Source organism: Dendropsophus ebraccatus, chromosome 6, assembly GCF_027789765.1.
Source record: "Dendropsophus ebraccatus isolate aDenEbr1 chromosome 6, aDenEbr1.pat, whole genome shotgun sequence".
Classification (NCBI taxonomy): Eukaryota; Metazoa; Chordata; class Amphibia; order Anura; family Hylidae; genus Dendropsophus; species Dendropsophus ebraccatus.
In genome coordinates this window covers 115,499,048-115,522,535 of record NC_091459.1, presented here as the reverse complement: position 1 = coordinate 115,522,535, position 23,488 = coordinate 115,499,048, and the positions used below count along the sequence as shown (strand labels likewise).

The 23,488-nt window shown below is 43.1% G+C and overlaps 1 protein-coding gene across 2 annotated transcripts in view; it reads left to right on the top strand.

Annotated features, from left to right (window-relative positions):
- Nucleotides 1-23,488, top strand: part of MBOAT2 (membrane bound O-acyltransferase domain containing 2) — a 164,370-nt gene that overhangs the window by 74,360 nt on the left and 66,522 nt on the right. The gene's annotated exons all lie outside the window — the stretch shown is intronic.

Sequence of the window (23,488 nt, the reverse complement as noted above, 5' to 3'; positions counted from 1 at the left end):
GACAACGAAGAAGCACTTAGTAGTCTGATCCTGGCATGTATTGGTTTTATAATTCTTACATACATACATTTGCTAGTAGGGTACAAATATAGACTGGAGAATTGCACTCCTGATCTGATGGCAATCTCTACATAACAATAGACACGTGAATAATGTTATCTAGTAAATCCTGTATAAAATGTATATCCTCTTTAATAGCACTGACAGGGAGGCAATAATGAAAGGAATCTCAGTTATCTGCATAGTTATATAGGATTAAGGTGATGTATTACATCTATATCTACTGCATATAAGTTAGATGAATCTTCTCCATTATCTTTATCCCTCATAGCAGAGTATTGTGTTGCCAGTGAATGCAGGATTGTGCTCTATACATTTACTATTCCTATGAATTGTACATTATATTGTTTCCGCTCTCAATAGATGGCACAGCATGGAACACATCTTAGCGTCTCTCCAGCTTGGCAGCTGTGCTTGAGCTATGGCTTTCATCATCTCCGGTGCTAATATTTATTGTTCTAGTCCAATCCTCAAGGCCGCAGTTGTCACGTATTGCGGTATGTAGACGGTATTCTATCCAGATTACATTTTATTATATCTTTATATCAGGGATGTGTGTGTAGGGGTGAGTATAAATTCTTTGGTCGCTGCCAACTATGTGCGAAGATGAAATCTGTGTGTGAGGATGACGGGAGGACCCCAACCTGACGGAGAGGACTTTGTCTCGTTTACTGTCTCTTCGGGAGATTGTTGTTGTGCTTTATATTTACAGATTATCCATCATGGAGACAGACCTCATATCCTAAGGATATGCTATAAACAGTAGTTATTGGAACTTGGGGAGAAGTTGAGTCGATATCTAGTCAAGATTTATAGCTTTATCTGTCTGAGGCAACCAGGGAGCTACCAAAGTTTAACTGAGATAATGTTGCGTCCTTGTATTAGGTTGTTGTTTTGGTCATAGGGCCTGGTTGTTGGAGTAGGGAACAAGGGTGGTTGGGTGGTCCACCTTTCCAACCAGAGTGTCTGGATTTTCAGTTGCCAATCATTTCCTCTGCCCCCCCCTCAATACACAGATCATTTATATAGGTGAGTAAGCTGCTGCCAATACCCCTCTTAGAAGAATCAGAACATCTGATACCAGCCGTTGCTGGCAGCAGCTTTGGTTTCTTGGATCCATGCCATTTTATAGTTGTAAACGAAGTAGAGAAAATCCTGGCATTGCCGCTACCATGGGGCAGGGCAAGCAATGAATGCAGCCACCGATGGATATATCAGTGGACCTTGAGTGGTGCTCTGTAGAGGTACAGCAGGCGTCTATTCAATTCTATTAGTGCATAAGCAACAGATGAACAGCACTCACCAGTCATTTATAATGGTCGTTTATTCATGAAGCACACAACGTCGATAACAAGTTGCAGTACACAAAAATCAGTAGTGGTGTCCCTTTGGAAAACGTCCGTTTCGCGCAGGTGCACTTCTTCTGCCCATTGGCCTTTTTATTTGGGGGAACAAAGAAGAGTGAGTTGGTAGATAGCCTCTCTCCTGGGAGGCCTGTAGGCTAGCCTCTCAACGTAGTTAAGAGAAGATCTTGTCGGGGAGAATAGCTGAGGGATGGTATACCTACAGCTCCTGGTAAGAATTCCTGAACCCACTTGGGGTTTGATATTACGGTTATGAATGCTGGCGGAGGCTTTGCCCTTACTAGTCCTATCAGAGGTTGGAGTGTAGTGAAATTGTCTATAGATGTACACCCTGTTATTTAGAGAATCTTTACTGGGGATACAAGTAGGTGTTGGATGCCACCTGTGAGCTCTACCAGCATCCAGTTATGACCTCCTCCAGGGAGAAAGACTAAAGGAATATGCATGTGGGCAAAAACCTCATCCATGTGCAGTGCAAAGACCACGCTAATCTTGAGGTTTTTTTGGTTTATTTTTTTATGACAGTGCCCATGTAGGAATACACATGGGGGAGATTTATCAAAGGGTGTAAAATTTAGACTGGTGTAAACTGCCCACAGCAACCAATCACAGCTCCTCTTTCCTTTCACCAGAGCTGGAAGCTGAGCTGTGATTGGTTGCTGTGGGCAGTTTACACCAGTCTAAATTTTACACCCTTTGATAAATTCCCCCCCATAAAGTCTAAATGATTCACTTCACTCGCTGACACACTAGTTTTGGTTTTGCTCAGTGGTGCCCCTTCTGGCCACATGTAACACTTTTCGGACATTATAACCATCTGGATCTTGCATTTCACCATGTTCAGTTTGTGCAATCTGTTTATTGTTCCTGTCCTCTCTGTCCTGTATTCTTTTACCTAATGTCCCATGTTGGCATTTATACGTGGCCAGACCTGATTTATTTACCTTATAATAGAAGGTTTATGTACCTCACGCCGTCCTTGTCCAGCTTTAGCTGTTGTCTCTGCCCTTATGCCAACCTGCGTAAATATTTTGTCCAGATCAATGTTGCCTTTGGTCTGATGTGAGGGGAATGATTTGCTGGTTCATCATATGAACCCTAGTGGCCCGGGTAGACGGTTTACGTCATTGTCTACAGCAAGTGACACCAAGGTCTACCCACCCCCACTAGACAGAGGTTGCACCCAGGAGCTATTACAGATGGTGCACTGAGACCCAGAAGCTTGAAGCTTTGGCTACGGCACACTTTTGTCTTTCGTCAGCCATTGTTGACATCCATAGCAGCTCCAGGCTATCATCTTTTTACACAGAGGCTGAATATATTGTAGGGGAAATATAGGATCAGATTGGAAAAATACAACTTAGCTATATGATCAGTGGGGCCAAAGTTGGGTTCTCTATGACTAGAATAAGCATGGACAAAGCTCTGTTTCAGGTTAATAAGCCCAAGGGTCACAAGTACATTTCATTCTGAAAGAGACATGCCTGTCCAGGCATGATAAGAATTGTAGTTTTGCAGCAGCTGGGTTAAAGGAAATGCAGAAATGGTATGATGACCCAAACCAGCACCTGTAGAGGAAGCCATAGACCCATAGTTAGTTTTAGTGTTCTAACTAAAACTATTGATACCCTATTCTCAGGATAGGTTATCAGTCATTGATTAGTGGGGTGTCAACACCCAGCACGCCTGCCAATCAGCTGTGTGAGGAAGCAGCACTACACAGGGAGCTGAGCTGCAGTTACCCGGCGCCACCACTATACAATAAATGGCGCACTGCTTCTGGCCCTCTTCATTGTGAAGTTGGGGGGCACCAAACAACTGATCGGCAGCCGTGCCAGGTGTCTGCAACCATTGATCAGCAACTGATGACTGATCCTGAGAAAAGGCTATCAATCATTTTGGCACAGAAAATCTCTTTAAATCAAAAACTCCTCAAAAACCTTTAAATAACAAAAAAACATAAAAATCTAAACTTTTGCTTTGGGGCTGTTTTTGGTCTTTCTGATTTATTTATAGCAATATATTTATTTAGGGCATAGTGTGCATTAGCCTAAGCCCCATTGCTGTGTGTAGATGCTTTCATGACACTGAGTTGTTTCTGTGCAGTATTCATTTCATTAAACAGACTTTATATCATTTTTATTCATTCCTTTGTACTCGGGATAGTTGTATCTGTGGTGTTTACTGCTTGCAAAGTATTTTACAATCATCTATTTTACGTCATTTAAATTGATTTTTCTTTTTATATGTTTGAAGACTTGGGATACATCTCAGAGCTAGTTTATATCTCCTCCTTGTCGCTTTATTAGCTGTTATCTATTCATTGCACGCTGCAGCTTTACTACTTCATTCTTTACATCTTCACCTATCAATGTCATGTTTTTCAGTCTAATTACTTACGAATGTTATGCAGTAATGTACTTTTATTATATCTTCTTCTCATTTACATTCATGTATCTTAGGCTAGGTTCACACTGCGTTTTCAGCATCCGTTTAACGCATCCGTTTTTTGCAAAAAACGCATGAAAAACGGATTGCAAAAAACGGATTCATTTGTGTGCATCCGTTTTTCCATTGACTTCCATTGTAAAAAAAACCGGATCCGTTTTTTTTGGCGGACCAAAACGGACCAAAAAACGTTGCTGACCCTATTTTTGTGGACGTTAAAAAAAACGGATCCGTTAAACGGATGCTGAAAACGCAGTGTGAACCTAGCCTTACTGGGAGAAATCCTGGGGGCTAAGAGGTGGTCTCATACCATTAATATGCAGTATAGTATCCTGTATGTGCGACTAGTGCAGGGAGGAAACAGCACAGGAGCATGGAGAGGGTGAGTATTTTATCTCCATGGTTTTCTGAGGATTCTCGGGCTATTATTGGTATAGAGACAGCGTTGCTGATAAAGTTATTGATGTGTCGTGGTCGGCCCTTAAAAAGAATTTCTTAGCATTTTGCTGTTTTTTTTAGTGTTTTTGAGGGGGGGCATTTTTTTCTGTGGGTTGATGTTAATTTAAACTTTATAGTAAAATATGAAAAACACTAGAGCTATAACATTTTTTCAAAATTTTGTGTAAATTACGATGTTGAAAAAAATATCAGTTTCATAAACGTCTTTTTAAAAAATACCACTAAAATTGTTTGTGGAAATTTTTTTTTTATAAAAAAAAATAGATAAAGAAATAAAATTGTGTGTGATGGGAGCCTCTATGGGAGCACTGAGGTTAAAACTGTTATGGTGCCACTGGAGCTGGCACTATTACAGAGCACTGAGGCTGGCACTATTATGGGGCAGTGAGGCTGCACTATTTTGAGGCAGTGAGGCTGGTACTATTATGAGATCCTAGGGCTGGCATTGTTATAGTGGCACAAAGTGCCTGGCACTATTATCAGGCACTGATGCTGGTACATTTATCAGGCACTAAGGCTTGCCTTCTTATATGGTCCTGAGGCTGTCATTGTTTTTGGGTCCTCAGGTGGTCATTGTTTTTGGGTCCTGAGGCTGTCATTGTTTTTGGGTCCTGAGGCTGTCATTGTTTTTGGGTCCTGAGGCTGTCATTGTTTTTGGGGTCCTGAGGCTGTCATTGTTTTGGGGGTCCTGAGGCTGTCATTGTTTTTGGGTCCTGAGGCTGTCATTGTTTTTGGGTCCTGAGGCTGTCATTGTTTTTGGGTCCTGAGGCTGTCATTGTTTTTGGGTCCTGAGGCTGTCATTGTTTTTGGGGTCCTGAGGCTGTCATTGTTTTTGGGATCCTGAGGCTGTCATTGTTTTGGGGGTCCTGAGGCTGTCATTGTTTTGGGGGTCCTGAGGCTGTCATTGTTTTTGGGTCCTGAGGCTGTCACTGTTTTTGGGTCCTCAGTTGGTCATTGTTTTTGGGGTCCTGAGGCTGTCATTGTTTTTGGGTCCTCGGGTGGTCATTGTTTTTGGGGTCCTGAGGCTGTCATTGTTTTTGGGTCCTCAGGTGGTCATTGTTTTTGGGGTCCTGAGGCTGTCATTGTTTTTGGGTCCTCAGGCAGTCATTGTTTTTGGGGTCCTCAGGCTGTCATTGTTTTTGGGGTCCTGAGGCTGGTACTGGTATGGTGGCACTGGGACTGGCACCATTATGGGACAGTGACGCTCCCATTATAATAACACCACTGGGGCTGATATTGTTATGGGGACAATATGTCTGGTGTTATTATACAGCATTACACCCACTAGTCCATCAGGCTGACCTTACATTCTGTTACCTTCTGTACCTGTTTGTGGTTACCTATTACACTGCACACTTTGCCTTTAACTGTACAGCAGGGATGGGGAATCTTCGGCCCTCCAGCTGTTGCAAAACTACAGTTCCCCCATCATGCCTGGGCAGCCGAAGCTTTAGCATGATGGGAATTGTAGTTTTACAACAGCTGTAGGTCCGAAGGTTCCTCATCCCTGCTGTACAGACTAGTGTGCACAAAGCCAAACAATACTATGGAGCATATGGAGCTGGTCAAGACATCTTCACTGTTCTTAAAGGGGCTTTCCACAGATCTGTAATATATAGTAAAATGTATATACAGCATATATACCATATATGCATATTCCCCCAGGATCCATTAAAGGTCCCTGAAAACTTTCTCCCTATTGCATTTCCAGCCTCTTATTTATGGGATGTACAGACGCGGCTTCTCATCTCCGCTTTGTCTTTTATCGTGAACATACTTTGATGTTTAAGTCATTTATTTCTTGTTTTGATCCTGTCAGACTAAATATTGACATTGAGTCCGCTGAGCCTCCTCCTGGTAACAATGCCATTTGTCATGTGTCACTTTCTATTCCCTCTTTCTCAATGAAGGTTACTTTTTTTTTTTTACTTGTACCATTCACTCTAAAACCTTCATGTCTGGATGTTATTAATCTGACCCTGAATAGAAGAATATGAAGATCGTTCCATTTTACTACCGACGCATCTCGATCATCAAACTGGATATAGAAGTCTATAAATTTCCTCTTCTGTTATCATTACTTATTATTTTTTAAGCAAGAAGACAAAGGCAAATGGAAACCATGCAGGTCATAGCACTTAGACTCTACAAATAATAGAACTTTACAGTATATTCTCTTCTTCCTACAGTGCATGTTGCCATCTGGTCCCGTACATGCACCCGGTAGTCCACATGAATAAATGATCCATAAGACCAGGCTGTCTTCTTGCATTGCTCTATGGTCAGGGTCTGATGCTCTTGTAGCCATTGTAGGAGCTTTTGTTGGTGGACAGGGATCAGCATAGGCCTCAGGTGGGTATGTATAGCCTCATAGACAACAAGCTGTCATTGCCATCAGTAACTTTTCCACCAATCTGGGTTACGTTGGCTTTACTATGAAATCAGACCAAATGGGCTAGCTTCCCATATTCATCAATGAGCAGTGGGCAGCCATGACCCTATTGCCATTTCCCCAGTTTCTTCCTTGGACCGTGTTTGGTAGGTACTTCTCACAGCATACTAGGAACTAACTGTGGACACCATGGGACAAAAAAATGGAGGGATAGTGTGGGTGTGCACCTTGCGATAACAATCACACAGGGTCCCATTTAAATTAAATGTTCAAAAAGAAGTCAGCCATTTGCACCCACCTTAAAGAGGCATGACATAAGGGGAAAAAATCCCAAAACATATAGCATTGCTTATCTGCCCTTCCCATTTCTAAAACCACCAACAATCTATTTTTTTTAAAGTCTTAGTTTAGATTTTTCCTGATTGTAACCCTACCTCATTCCCCCTAAATGTCCTAACAAAGATATATGTGTTTATAAGATAGGGAAGTGGTGATGTAGGCTGGAGAAGCTGGTCAGAGATGGTGACATCACTCAGGGGTGGTGCTAGAGCTCTGAGCCAAGATCCAGCCGAGCCTCCTGTGACATCAGAGGATGATGCGTTGTCTGTGGAGAAGCCGGGGAGCTGGAGACAATATATATTGGGGCACATTTATCAAAGATATGCCCCTGGCGTACACAATAGAAAAGGTGCAGGTTCTTACCTGTTCTGTGGTGTACACCATACAGAAGCTCCACTCATCTGATGGGTGGGAAGGGGGGTTGGGCAAGGTAAGGAGGAGGCATAGCCTCTTCCCTTACAAAATTTTTATGGTTTCAGGGCTCTGGAGGATCAGAAATTTACTGTATACTATTGGTATAGATACCTAAAGTGTACCTGTCGTTATAACTTTCAAAATCTAAATCAACAGTAGATGTGATATAAAGCAAGTTTGTAATTTACATTCATTATTTTTTTAGTTATCATGGAGAACACGGCACTTCCTGTTTTCTGACTTTTTTTTTCTCAAAGAACTGGAAACAGGAAGTCCTGTGTATTCCAGGCCATCTGAGCGCTCACAGAGAAGGCAGTCATGTGATTGATGGACACATTGAGCCGTGACTCTCTGTACTGGCCAGAATTCCTGTGTTTAGTCAGGAGACCTGGATTTCTGGTAAGTACAACTTTGTTTTACAGCATGATAACAACAACAAAAATGATGAATGTATATTGCAAACTTGCTTTATATCACATCTACTGTTGATTTAGACTTTGAAAGTTATAACGACAATGACACTTTACCTCCTTGCTCATTTGGTTTATAGTGTATCACACATGGCAGATTTGCTGTGGCAATAAGTTGCTGCATTTGTGTGCATGAAATTGCATAGTTCTTCTTTCATTATATATGTAATGTGTCTACAAGATATCCTCACCCCCTAGTCTGGCCCTCAGGTTAACACATCAAGACTCTCATTTTCTAGCTACAAATACTCCCTCCTTCTCTCCTCCATTATGGTATCTAGCAGATGCCCTGATTTAGTAGAATGGCCTAGTACCCGCTGTCTTTGATCAGATATGGCTCCTCCATCTTCTTACATCTCTAGTGCTTCCTAATTTGACCCATGATTAATGCCATTGTCGTAGAGCAGAGATACCGGCTTCATATTTCCCCAGGACATGTAGTGCTGATATATTGTTTGGCCTATAAGTAATGACTCTATATTGGTTTAATTTTGTATAAAATCCAATAGGACCCATTTAGGCCTGTGTCTTCCATAGCAGTCGGCTGATAAGCACCAATTATCTGGGCCATTCTCCTCTACTAATGGACTGGATGTATTGGCGTCAGTGATTTCAAGCCTCCATTACTGTATCCCTCAAGGCTATTAGGCACATTCAGCCTCATCTCTTAGATGTCTGGGTTTTTTCCACCTTTCAATACATGCAGCCCATACTACAAGTATGTAATTGACAGCTCCCATTTTGATATTGTACTTTTTAGCTAATTTTTGGAACATATAGAATCCAGAACAAATATGCCATGTGAACATGGCTTAAATGGTCACTGCCCTATTTGCTGTAGACTCTAGATGTGTCATTACTGTGAATATATAGAATTAAATGCCCCCCCCTGCTAAACCTTCATTCAATAAAAAAAAAAAAACAGCACAATTCCATCCTTTCTTTAGAAAGATGGATTAGCAGTTCACTGAGTGATGAGGTTACATGCTGCCCAGGCAAGTGAATAGGGTGGGCAGGAGTTAGATGGGGATGGGGGCTGATTATAGACAGATAGAAGTAAACAGAGACTACACAGGAGCTTGCTGTAAGCATTATATTTCAAACAGTGTCGGAATCCTCCGGTGGGCCCCCAACTTTAGAACCTGCACTACCACTGACTAAAATGTTTGTTCTCACTGGTTCTTCATTGATGGGCCCCCAGGATCATTTCCTCTGGTGGGCCCCAGATACCCCAGTCTGACAACGATCTCAAACCAGTGCTGGATTCATAGCTTAAACTGCTCAGTACTGCCCTATATCCCTCAAGGTTATTATCTACATTCAACCTAATCTCTTAGATGTCTGTGTTTCTTCCACCTTTCAGTAATACATGCAGTATTGATCAGCATTCTTGTCTTATTTGTTGCATTTTGCATCTTTCATTAGGTGATAGCATTGGCTGTGACCTTATATACAGAAAAGGTCAAAATGTCTCCTGCTCACATTCAATGTATTATAAAAACCCAATTTACACGAGTATCGTATTGTACTTTTTGGCAAATTTTGGGGCACAGAGAATCCAAAACATGTATGCTACGTGAACATGGCTTAAATGGTCCTTAAAGGGGTTGTGTGAAAAAAACTAGGTCTGTACTGATGTATTTTTGAATGTAACATGTTTCCAGTGTACAAGCATTTCTAAAAATGTATCATTTTATATATATAGACTGACTAATCTCTCCCTGTGCCTGATTTGTTTGATAACCTACTGCCCTTGGATAAGGTCCGCCAGACATCCACTGGCTTGGGTCACTCATGCTCAGTTCAGTCACAGTCACATGATCTGTCCCATTAGTACTGGCAGTTGGTTTTCACTTCACATGCAAGCAAGGCGTTTGTGGGAAAGTGTCTGCACTGTTGCATGGCAGGTGTACTGTTGCACACATCTTATTGTAACTTCTTTGCTTCTTTGACACCACCCCTTTAAGGCAGTTGCTGTAGACTCTAGTTGTGCCATTACTGTAAATATTTAGAATTAAATGACTTCCTGCTAAATCTTTATTTTTTTTTTTGTTAAAAAAACAACAAAACAATTCCATTTTTTCTTTAGAAAGATGGATTAGCAGTTCACTGAGTGATAAGGTTATATGCTGTCCCTGCAATTGAATGGAGAAGGGAGATGGGGGGGGGCAGATTATAGAGAGACATTATTAAACAGAGACTACACTGGAGCTTGCTGTAAGTATTATATCTCAAACCAGTGCAGGATTCATAGCTTACACTGCTTAGTACTGCCCTATATCCATCTGGTTAGTTTGATACATTACGTACATCAATAGTTAAACACCTATGTTCCCTAGAATATTTATTATCTATAAAGAAGTTCCTTCCCAGAACTCACTACTTCTTTTATTAAGGTCAGAATTGTACCCAACAAGGTATATTGAACAAGACAGCTCCAGCACGCCAACTGCAAATACCTAGGTTATAGCAGAGAAGTTATGCAATGCAGGAAAGAACCCTTGAAATCATAATTCTAAGTGACGTGAAGGTCACCCAGGAAAGTACTGTAGGACTGTAGTAGAGAATGTTAGAACAATACTTTTTATAGTAAAAAAAAAAATCATGCTGTAATGGGGCCCTACTGTACTCTACATAACCCCAATGTCCTATGGAGGCGTATAGAGAGGGGCATATAAAATAGGGAGTCAATGTGGTGAGACCATCTTCAATGTGCTTTTACTCCTATATCCTATTATATATTGACCTATTATATCCTAAATCATCTCTAATGATGAGCGAACATGTTCGTAAATGTTCATATGTTCGTACGAACATGACGCTAATTGTTTGTGTTCGCTGGTCAGGAACAACTTGTTTGATAATCGGAATGGTTATAACGATAATTTTTGAACATATTTGAACATGCGAACGTTTATCTGCCGATGTAAGCTACTGCGCAATTTAAGCTTTGCTCCTGATCTGTACGCATGTGCGGAGGCCGAAACGTATGCTTCTACTGTACGTTTGTTATTTGTTTGTGAACACAAACCGATCACAACACCGGGATGTCTGCTCATCACTACTCATCTCCATAATTTTCCTTTAGAGGCTGTTAAAAGTTAGACAGGCTGTGTACAAGGAGAATGGGGCATATTCACCAGCTGCAGATCACTGCTGGCTGGAGCAGTCCTGTGCTGCTGTGCCCAGACCCCTCCATTTAGCAGAACTGGTAACAGTGTGAAATTTGGAGTGTGGCCCTCCACTGTAAGCCCAGCCCACTTGACAATTGTGGCAGAGATATATACGCAATTAGGGACTGGTTAGGTTCTGAACGCTCTGGTCAAAGTGTTTTAAAGTGACAGTGCCCATTTAATGTACTGCTGTGCACATGATACACTAACATTGACTCCATTTTCAAAACCATGCAAATACAGTCATGTCAGCAGGTCTTACTGTTTTGCTTGTATTCTCCGTTTTTGGTGTTTTATATACATATTAATATGCTTTGCTTTCAGATCTACTTGATACCCTATAATCTCCTCGTCTTGCTTGTCACTGTTCTTTTACATAATGCCATGTTGCAAGATTTATGGATTTAATCCGCTGTTGCAATATTATTCTTTAAAGGCACCATTACGGGATTAGTTCACCTTCACCACTGAAATCCCTTTAAAAAGAAACTTATGAAACCGCTTACATTACACCAGTTATATGCAGAACTGACAATAGCCCGGAGCAGAGGACTATCAGAGCTCAGAGTTTTCCCTTCTGTTACTGTGCAAAAAAATGAGGACTGCCAAAAATCTGGGGTGTTACAGGCCCCTCTCCAGTCAGAGGCTGAGCTGTACTGCATGTACTAATCTCTTTGGAAGCAAACCAAAGGCAACAGCTGTCTGCCCCGCAGGTGGGACCCATGGCTCTGGTCCCTGGTCTGGAACACTTGTTTGTGGCCCCCACCCTCGTGGGAGAAAAGAGTAGCATGACTATTGTACAAGGTGGGGGGGACAAACTATTTTAGTGCTCAACGTAGTGGTTTCTGAGTGCCCCCTAAACTCCAACCCTTAGTTCCTAAAGTTCAGGATGACAGCTGGTGGATGGACAGTTGTTTAGAGAACAGCTATGGGCTGAGACTCAATGTAAGACACTTTGGGGGGGATTTATCAAACATGGTGTAAAGTGAAACTGGCTCAGTTGCCCCCAGCAACCAATCAGATTCCACCTTTCATTTTCCAAAAAGTCTGTGAGGAATGAAAGGTGGAATCTGATTGGTTGCTAGGGGCAACTGAGCCAACTCTACTTTACACCAGTTTGATAAATCTCCCCATTGAATCTAGTGGTATTTCATTGTCACTTGTACATGACTTACAATATACAGTATGTATGTACAGTGATGTCATATACATACACAGTAAATCTATAAATTGTACTACCTCCTCTACTGATGCCCTAGGTGGCCATCTACTCTTCCTATCCCTTGTCCCAAAGCTATACTTGAAATCATACCTGTCTCTTGTATGTTAACATATCATTAGTTGTTAGGGAAGAAATCTTTAAAGGAGACCTGTCACCCCCCGTGCCGGGGGTGAAGGCTGCCCGACCCCCCGCTAGAGACCCTTATACTTACCCCTTCTCTCCAATCCCATGCCTGGAGCTGGTCCCGGGACTGAGATATCTCCATCGGAAGCCCGGCGCTGTCATTCTCTATGGGCGTTGGACTCATCTCAGGAGAGCGCGTGCGCGGCTTCCGACAGGGATATCTCTGTCCCGGGACCAACTCAAGGCGCAGGACTTGGAGAGAAGGGGTAAGTATAAGGGTCTCTAGGGGGGGTCGGGTGGTCTTCACCCCGGCACGGGGGGTGACAGGTTTCATTTTTTAAGTTAACACTAGTGTTGAGTGAACTTCTTGAAAGTGTCCAGGTATGGCAACTTCTCTGAACCCGAGCGCTCATCAGTTAACTCATGGTGGCTGGATAAGTGAGATGCAGCCCTAGGAAGTCCTGGAAAACCTGGATACAGCCATGTATCATAGGTTGTATCCATGCTTTCCTGGCAGTCCTCGGGCTGCTACCGTCTTCTCCTGACACAGGGAGTTAAATGACGAGCATTCGGGTTCGGAGAAGTTGCCAAACCCGGACACTTTCATGTAGCTTGCGTAACACTAGTTAACACCACCAGTAAGGCTCCATTTACTTTGGCAGACAATAACCCGACATGATTAGAGATGGACTACGTAGCAGTTGATCAGGCCAGTTCATGACAGGCCAAGTAAAAGATCCTTTAATCCGCCTGTCATGAAGCAGAGAAGGTAAAATGAGATGTGTACCCAATACATATGTGTACATGAGAACCAATGTGCTGTTTTTAATAAAGTCACATATCACACATTTATTTAGGGTAAAATGGAATTTGTTCACAAAATAATAAAGGAAATGGAAACACTTTAGCTGTTATGAAATAGTTACAGCCTCTGCATGTCCACACAATGAATTTTCACATAGGTGTTAGCTTAGAGTCTTCTGATCTGAAATCCATTTGAATCCTGTCCCCAAGCTGCACCTCAATAAGCTGCACCGTGGATCTGCAAAAGAAACAGTGCTCTCTGCTGCCACCTCTGTCTGTGTCAGGAACTGTCCAGAGCAGGAGAAGTTTTCTATAAAGATTTGCTACTGCCCTGGACAGTTCCTGACATGGACAGAGGTGGCAACAGAGAGCACTGTGTCAGACTGGAAAGAATACACTACTTCCTGCAGGACATACAGCAGCTGATATGATTAAAAAGAAGTAATTTACAAATTTTATATATTTTCCTCTGAAAACCTTTAATAGCCAGGTATGGTAAGAGTGGGTCAGCTTTTCATGTATTTTTATACTATATATAGATTGTAAAATAGTGAAAAATAGTATTCAATATTCATTAATGTAAGCAATAAAGTTTTCACATATTCCAGCATCATCAGAATGTTATATAATAGAGGTATGCAAGCGTCAGTGTATGTACATGTGGCTGTACCTCGGCGTGTGTCCAGCTGGGCATTTCTGTAATCCGTCCCTCTCACAGGGTCTCCTCACTCCCACATAAAAGATTAGGAATGCTGAAGTAAAAATAAAACAAATACCGTACTAGCCAACAATGCGTTGAATGTGTTGAATTTGTCTTGCTGAGATTTATTGCGTAAATTCCTCAGCTCTCGCAAAGGTCGGTTACCATGACATCCCTAACTCAGACGCTGACAAATATACATTAAAATTATCTTGACTTTGTTTCAATAAAATTGCAGTTTAAAAAAAATCTAGACTGAAAGCCCGTACATTATAGTATCTTAGTTATTTGTCATCGCGCAGTGTCCCACTGGGATTCCTGTGGTTGGGTGTTGTGCATTTGAACCTAATTCCTACTGGGATTTTGTCATTTTATAATCTAAGGAATCTTCTAGAGATATGGGAGGGGCTTCCTCTGTGCCCGCCCCTCTATGGGGGAGAAAAATTCAGTCAGTCTTGAGTTAGCCTCTCTAGAGTTAGGAGGTAGCTTGGAACTATACTACACCAGCTAAGAATTTAGAAGTCAGCTCAGGGTTTCAGGGATGGATTTCCAATCTTTGCTCTATGCTGTATCCATGTTTTCCAGGACTCCCTAGGGCGACATCCAAATTTAGGAATGTTTGACTTTGACTCGGCTTTATGCCAGCAGGGAAATTGGCTTGTTAATAAGTACATGGCTAGATAGTGCTAGTCATCATGATTTTGGGCATACAATTTGTATGTTAATAGTCCTCTCCATTGATGAAATATAAGCCTTTTTTAAATATACAGATGAGGTTGAAGTGCCCAAGGGGAGTTCCCCAACATGGCAAGAGCCCAGGTAAGTCCCGTCCATGACCTCTTCATCACTGCCCATTGACGAAGAGCTGGCCAGGCAGGTACGGTGCCTCAGCACAGTCTTCAGTAGCAACATGGAGGAGATACAGCAAGTAGTTCATGGAGTGGCTATAGCCAGTAACTGGTGGAGCAGCTGAAGTGGTAGCTGTTATAGCCAGATGCACAGATGTCCACAATATTCAGGATAGTAGGCCGGGTCATTCACAGGAGAATCAGCAAAGCACATGAGGGTCAGGCAGAAGCAAGGTCAGGAAACTGGCACAGGTCAGATACAGGATACTGGTATGGACAACTTCGCTGTAGTAAACTACTTTTGTTGCTCAGGCACTCGTGGGCAGGCAGAGTCACCTTAAATGGATGGAGCCTGATGGAGATAGATGGAGGACACATACAGAGGCGCACACTGGCCCTTTAAGTTGCAGCCAGTGCATGTGTGTGACCACTACAGGGCAGACAAGGAACTGCAGCCCAGTTGAAGCAGCAGCAGAGTCACCAGCAGAAGAAGCTTGAGGTGGAGCAGAGAACGTGACCTGGTAGCCATGATTGCCTGGACACGCTGCATGCTGCAGGTGCCAACCGCCAGCATTACGGAGCCTACCCTGCCTGACAGAAGCTAGATAAAGAGGAGATGGGCTGTACACTGGGCTCTTGCTGTGCTGGGAAACACCCCCGGGGCTTTATTTACATAATAACAGAAAGTTTTATATTTCACCGAAAAATAAAACTATTGAAATTAAAAAACAAGGTATGTCTGGAATCCTGATGACTAGTCCTGTCTAGCCATGTGCCTAGCTATATGCCTGTTTTCCTGCTGACAGGTTCATTTTAATGAGGAATTTTACTCATTTCTTGACACTTTTCAGCCGTAACCTTTACCACTTTGATATTTCTAAAGGCCTTTTCACTTAGCTATTAGATCCAATGCTACGTGCTACCTACGGTGTTACTGAAAACGGAATCAAAGTAGAGTATATGGGAATCTATTAGGAACGATAACACAAGTGTCTTGCGGCATAGCCGCTATTCTTAGGAGGAGTTCATCAGGCCGGGATACAATGTGCAGATGTAGTAAGCTACTGGGTTACAGCATTACCAACGGCTGTCCCCATAATACAGAGAGTCATACAATAGCAGCTGAATGCATTCTTCAGAGCTGCATTCACAAAAGCCGCTTTGTCTGATGTGTGTCTTGGGTAGATGAATTGAAGCTTTGGCTCCGTTTCTTTTTTCAATTTTTTTTTTTTTTGCTTTTTCAATTAACCATTTCTCTTCCCTGGTTAAATGATTCAAGATTTCACATTTGCACTATATATATTTATATATGTGTGCGGGGAGCGGTCTCCGTATTGTGACAGATGTTATGATGTTTGATGTCAAGTTGAAAGTTCACCGCGAAGGCTTTGTCCTCTGCTAAGAGTCTTCTTCGGCTTTTGAAAGGATCCCCGCTGCTTTGTTGAATAGGCTTGCTGTCAGGAAGCATGGGGAGTATGTTTTCCTTAATATTTCCTGAAATATAGAAAGCAGCTTTCATCGTGGCTGCGTCGGTATCCTGACTATTAAAAGACAAGACTGGTTTCTGCAGAGAAGGTTTACGATGACCCAGGTTTTCATGGTATCTGTGGGGGCTCTGGCTTTGGCTCTTGATCGGTGTATGCTTCTGACATTCGACTGATCTATTATAAGAAAGTTTTATTGTAATAAATTCCTGCCATGTAGTGAATCGACCAAAAACATTCAGTCAATGAAGCCAGATGGGCCATTCAAAGTGCTGTATAACGTGCATTAATATTTAGTGATATAACTATCTTTCCATCTAGTTCACAAAGTGTTGCCCTTGCCTATTTTTTTTTGTTAGAAAATTTCTAGTTTAGGGGCTGTTTTTTTAATTTCCAAGGCTGTAGCTATAGTGGTGGAGAGAAAGCATTCATACCAGGGACCCAGCGCTTAAAGTGGCCCCCCGCAGGAAAACATTGGAGCGAATAGGCCAATAGCTAGATAGGGCTAGTCAGTTTCTGACAACACATTCTCTTGAAGGGTATAAACACACACACCGTATACGCAGAGTATTTACTGCTGCGATACGCAGCAAATACACAACAAATACGCAGCAGATTAGATCTAAATAACTGAACACAGCATCAAATCTGCTGCAGATCTGCTGCATATTTGCTGCGTATCTGCTGCGTATACGGTGTGTGTGTTTGTAACCGAAAGGAGTATTTCACCCATGTCCTTTTAAAAAAAAAAATGTTCCAAAGCCCCCTGGTAGGGATGAGTGAACTTTTGAAAACTTCGGTTCAGTTCGATCCGGCAAACTTTCGGGAAGTTCGCCTTCGTCCGAACCGAACACGAACCTCGCTCTAACGGCTGAATAATTGCAGCAACAATAGTGGGAGTGTGATAGGGTATAGTTTCGTTTAGTTGCAGTTGCTATTACAATGAAAAAAGTTTAAAAAATCAAAGTGCAAAAATAGTGAAAAAAAATTGCCAGCAATAATACTGCACTAGTGATGAGCGAATAGTGAAATAGAGGTAGCATATGAACCATCCCAAAATTGGTGACAGCAAGCAAGGTTACTGGGTATTTCCATTCAGTGACAGCAAACAAGGTTACTGTGTGTTTCCATTCAGTGACAGCAAACAAGGTTACTGTGTGTTTCCATTCAGTGACAGCAAACAAGGACACTGGGTGTTTCTATTCAGTGACAGCAAACAAGGTTACTGTGTGTTTCTATTCGGTGACAGCAAACAAGGACACTGGGTGTCTCCATTCAGTGACAGAAAACAACGTTACTGTGTGTTTTCATTCAGTGACCGCAAACAAGGACACTGGGTGCTTCCATTCAGTGACAGCAAAGGTGTAAGTGATTACACGGGACATAGGACACAAAGTTCCTTGGACCCAGTAGGGTGGAAAACAGACATTTGACAGTGGAACCAGCAGCAGTAGCACTGTATTGGACTCAGTGAGGGGGAGGAAGAGGCAGTAGAACTTGATTGCAAACAGGAGTGATGTCACACATCTTGATATTCACAGAAAACCAGGATACAAGGGATTATAGGAGTAATAATCCTTTGTATCCTGGTCTATTCTGTGAAAAAAGTACAATTTTGCGTCACCGTTGTTATTTTTTCCAGATTCGTAACAAATTTTCTCAAAGTTTGGTTCGGTACCGAACCAAACTTTTTGCAAAGTTCGTAACGAATCTGGTTCATACCGGTTCGGTTCGCTCATCCCTACCCCCTGGTCTTAATCACCACTCCCCCTGATACCTCTCCCGCTCTCCTTGGTGTCGCCATTCTTCCATTCAAAGTTTTTGTATATCCGGGACTATATTGAAAATGGTGCCGATTGGGAAACTACATCCCCCAGCATGCCGCAGGCATCTTTTATCACTATCAGATTGCATTCACTGCACTGCTCTGCTATCTAAGACTAAAGCCGAGGTTCATGGGATCGGAGAAAGACACTCCTTCCTCTGTCCCCTCACGTGTCGGAGACACTGATCAGCTGTTCTTGATCGTCTCTAGTACTAGATTAGTGCTTACAACCTGGCCCACAGCAGAGACAGAGGACACGTGATCCACGTCTCGGATGGGAGGGGGGACAGAAGAAGGAGTAAGACAGAATGGAAGGCCTGCAGCCACTTTTTCCTGTCTGGAGGGGCGAGTTACATGCAAATACACAGGATCAGCGCCGAGGCAATTCTTACACCATCTTACATATATGTCTACATTGCTCATCCAATAATTAATTAAGAAAATAATCGTTTGGAGCGTAATACCCCTTTATGGTCTCATGCCCATAGCAAAGCAGTATGCATGGGGCCAGTACTGAGACACACATATGTAGACCACTTTATTGTAAAAGAATTCCATAATATGGTTGCCATGCTGCAATTATTTTTTTTATGTTTTTTCACTTAAAGGAGAGGTCTGGCAGATTAAAAAATCTGCCAGCCGGCAGGGGGAAATTAATTGCAAGTGCTAATTTACCTCTTACCATGCCCGCAGTGAGTGGTAGGGCAGGCCGCGGGACTCCCGCCGGGATCTCTGGGGCTGACACGTCACAACCCAGCTGATGGACTGGCCCCTCAACCAGTCAGGGACTGTGGAGGGATGCCGCTCCAGTCACTGATTGGCTGAGTGGTCAGTCCATCAGCCGGGACGTCATCACAACTCAAGGAAAAATTTTCCCCTTGTCCCTGCTGGCTGCCGAATTTTATAAGCCGCCAGACTTCTCCTTTAAGTGCCTCCCATTGATACGGAAGGCATACAGATATAGGCCCATACAATTCTGTGGTTGGCGTATACCGGATCCATACAAAAATCTGAAAGACAGTCACACGCATGAGGCCTTTGTTCCTAAAATAGAAGTGTATAAGACTAGGTTGTACCTGACAGATGGATTTCTTACACCTTCGGTTATGTCCTTTATAAGTGACTGCACCCTGACAACCACGCGTGCTGCTGCTTGTCACAGGTTCAGGAGCTTACATAACACGGTCTCTAAACCTTGGGACAGGTGTCATGGCAGTGACAGGGTTATATCAACCCTGGTTCTCTATGAGTCAAGGCAGAATGTCTGGCTTCAGGATAATGAGAGGCGGCTATTAGAATATGCTGGGGGTTTTCATAGAAAATCTGGAATAATGATGTCACTAGATGACATCATCCTGACATTGTCTCCTCCTTGGTTTGTTTATAACACAGACTGGGGGTGCGCTGTAGTATTCTGATTCCTTCCTGTCTGGATGCTCATCCCATTACAGATCTCTTTCACAGGAAGGACGGCTTTTATCAACATACATAATCCCTCTCAAGGTTAAATGCCGCCTACGCAGTAGATTTTTATTTTTCATATGCTTATTACAGTTCAGATGGTCTGTTTATCTGAGGCATTGCTTTACAACCTGTTGCAAAACTACAACTCCCATCATGCCCTGACGGTCAGAGCTAGAGAGCCACAAGTTGGGGAGTGCTAGTCTAAGCAACCATTTAAAAGGGCAAATAACCAAATAAATCTATTTTAATGTCCTTCCCCTTTGTATCTCTTTCCCCCCTATCTTTATCCGTACGTATGAAGCGGGTGAAGTAGAACATCCTGTGTTGATCATCGAGGAGGCAGTGACCCATCTAACCTTGTGATTATATTACTGTGTACAGGGCGGCATGGTAAAAGGGCCTGCGGTAGCCCAGAGAGCAACCGTGATGTTGTGGGGCAGGAGCAGCTGGCACTTGTGGTGCTATGAGTAGCAGAGGTAAATGTCACAGTAACCGCAGTGGTTCCCCTGGCGCTGGGGCCCTTGGGGGCACATGGGATAAGGTAAAGGGCTGCACTGCGGTTGTTAGCCTTCTAGTCCCATGGGGCCCTGCCTGGTTAACAATGTCCCGGCTGGCGGTAAATGGGGTCCCCTCGGTGTTATGCGTGCAGTCAAAAATCAAGACACTGGGAGTTGAGTTGCTGCAGCATAACAGGTAACTTCATCCAAACATTGGAGAGATATAGCTAGAACAGTTTCATTACATTATATTAGTACATGCAATGGTAGATGGCACTGAAGGAGTTAAAGAGGTACTCTAGCGAATAAGTTATTCCTTCAAATTAACTGGTGTCAGAGATTTGTAATTTACTTCTATTAAAAGTTCTCCAGTCTTTCAGTACTTATCAGCTGCTGTATGTCCCACAGGAAGTGGTCTATTCTTTCCAGTCTGGAGAGCAGGAGAGGTATTCTATGGGGATTTGCAACTACTCCGGACAGTTCCTGTCACAGACAGAGGTGGCAGCAGAGGGCACTGTGCCAGACTGGAAAGAACACACCACTTCCTGCAGGACATATAGCAGTTTATAAGTACTGGAAGACTAGAGATTTATAATATATTTTTTAATTAACTTTCTGACACCGGTTGATTTGAAAGAATTTTATTTCCGCTGGAGTACCTCTTTAATACAAGTGGAGGCACTGCAGTGATATGAGTAGTTCCTGAGGTGGTAGGTCCCCTGAATGGACTTGAAGGGAAGACTGTAGGTTGGCAGCTGTAAAAGGTTGTCTGGCCTGATCAGAGAGACAGGAAGGCATAGACAGCTAAGAGAATTAGGACACTAACTCAAGACTACAAACTCAAGGGTTAGGCCTAAGGATTACTCCCCCTGTATTGAAAGGTTTTACAGAATTTTTAACAAGCTAAACTACAATAATGATGTCCACCAGGGGTGGCAGCAGAGAGCAGAAAGTGTGTATGAATGGGTTTAACTCCTTAAAGGGGTTCTCTGGAGACAATGCTTTTAATAAAATTATATTACTTTGCAATATAACTTTATTAAATAAATGTATAGTTTTTCTTAGCTACCATTTAACTTTTGTTGAGTAGCAGCAGTAAGAGATGACATGGCTCCTCTGCTGTCACCAACAATTGTGTTGGGAACTGCAGTTCCCGATTCCCTGCTCTGACAAAGCGCTGCAGCACAGCAGCACTGCGCTGTATTCCTATATGTGGTACTTGGGGGAGGGGAGGGGGGGGGATCTGGTCAACACGATTGCAAGTCCAGCAGTCCAGCAACCTCTATACAGCGAGCGGTGATGGCAATGCTAGTAATTCTAGCTGATACATGGGGTAATGATGACGCTGGGAAGCAGACACAACCTATCATCAGTCACATTGTAAAGTCGTCAAATCATCAGGGAGTAGGCCCATCAGCAGGTGAGGAGTGTGCTGATCATCAAAGAGGCAGTGACCTGTCCACTTATATGACTATGTTAGTTAAGACGCAAATATTAAGGACAAGAACAATAACATACAATTAGTGAAAAAGACTCTGTAGTATCGGATCCTTAAAATGGTGTTAGCAGCAGGAGATGAGTGTTTTAATCTTGAGAGCAATTTGAGCATGCTGGAGTCCGATCATTCAGCATTTGATTACCGGTGGCTGAAGAAGTTGGATGCAGCCCTAGGCAGTGTGGGAAAACATGGAGACAGTCATAGGCCATATCCATGTTTTCCAGGACTTTCTAGGGCTGCATTTAACTCCTTCAGCCACCAGTTCACCAGTTAACAAATGCTGAACAATCGGACTCGGGCATGCTCATGACAGCAGTAGAGATGAGCGAACCTGCTGGATTTCTGGTTCGTACGAACCAGAAATCTCGGCATCTGTTTCCCGCTCCGTGCAGCGGGTGGATAAAGTGTAAGGAACGCCTAGAAAACTGGGATACAGCCTATGCCATAGGCTGTATCCCAGTTTTCTAGGCGTTCCTTACGCTGTATCCACCCGCTGCACGGAGCGGCCAGACAGCGGGAGTCAGATGCCGAGATTTCTGGTTCGTACGAACCAGAAATCCAGCAGGTTTGCTCATCTCTAGACAGCAGCAGAAGAGGAGTATGTTGATCTTGAAGTAGTTAGTAACCCGTCCATTCAAAGAGGTTTTTCAGGCTTATAAAAACATGGCTGCTTTCTTCCAAGAACATCACCACCACCCCTTTCCTCAGTTTGGATGTAGGCTTTGCAGCTCAGTTCCATTGAGGTGATTGGAGCTGAATTGTAATACCAGACACAACCTGAGGACAAGGGTGGCGCTGTTTTTGGAAAAAAAAAAAAAGGAGCCGTGCTTTTTATAATCCTGGATAACCCCTTGAGGTAATTATGTTAATGAAGACAGGACTGCACATGACAGGGTTACTATGATGAAGATGTTCAATCGGATTCTGAGGCCATGACAGCTGTAAAAGAGAAGTGTGCTGAGCTTAAAAGCGGCAGTGAGCATGTTAGCACTGATGTGCATGTTTGTGACAGGAGTATTGTCTTGTTGTCAGGAGAAAAAACTCACTATATATGGTCAAAAATCACTTTTATAGCCTGTTTACCATTTCCGTTTACATGGGGAGTGAATATTTCAGCAGATGCTTAGTGATTATAGTGCCTGGTTCTCTCCCTATAAGAACCAAGCTCACAGTGTGTGCTCACGTTGAACCTTTAAATCACTATACATTAGGACACTGTTTAGCAGTGTGTTATGTGTGGAATCACTTAGGTTAGCGGTAAGAGTGATTCAACACTACAGCAGACTCAGAGGGGGAGGAAGGTTTCATGCTCTCATTGGTTCTCCAGTAAATCCTCCTCTACACTTTTAGGCTATGTTCACACTATGTAAAACTACGGCCGTAGTTTTCAGGGGTGGAACATAGCCTTATTTTGAATGGGATCCCGGCCGGAGCGTACACACATCATTAGCGTTCCGCCCGGGATCCCATGCGGCGCCGGAAAAAACTGACATGTCAGTTTTCTGCGGGTGGAATTCAGTGAATTCCGGCCGCAGAAAGCCCTGTCAGTTCACACAGTGAGGCGAGCGGCTCCGGCCGCTCGCTTCACTGTGTGCTATGGGAAGCTCTGATGCAGGAGCGCGCTGATGTGCCCGCATCAGAGCTCCGCGGCCGGAAAGATTGCCCGGCCGGTCACGGAACGGCCAGGTGTTCACGTAATGTGAACATAGCCTTAAGAGTTTACTCAATTAAACAAAAACTAATAAACTAATAATAATAATAATAATAATAAAAATAGACTATACTCACTTTGCCCAGTTGAGTGCCAGCACCTTATTGCACCCCTATGGCTCTGTTTATTCCCCCTGATGGCGTGCATACTCTGCTATGCTGATTGTATACAAAACCCGATGCAGCCTTGTACT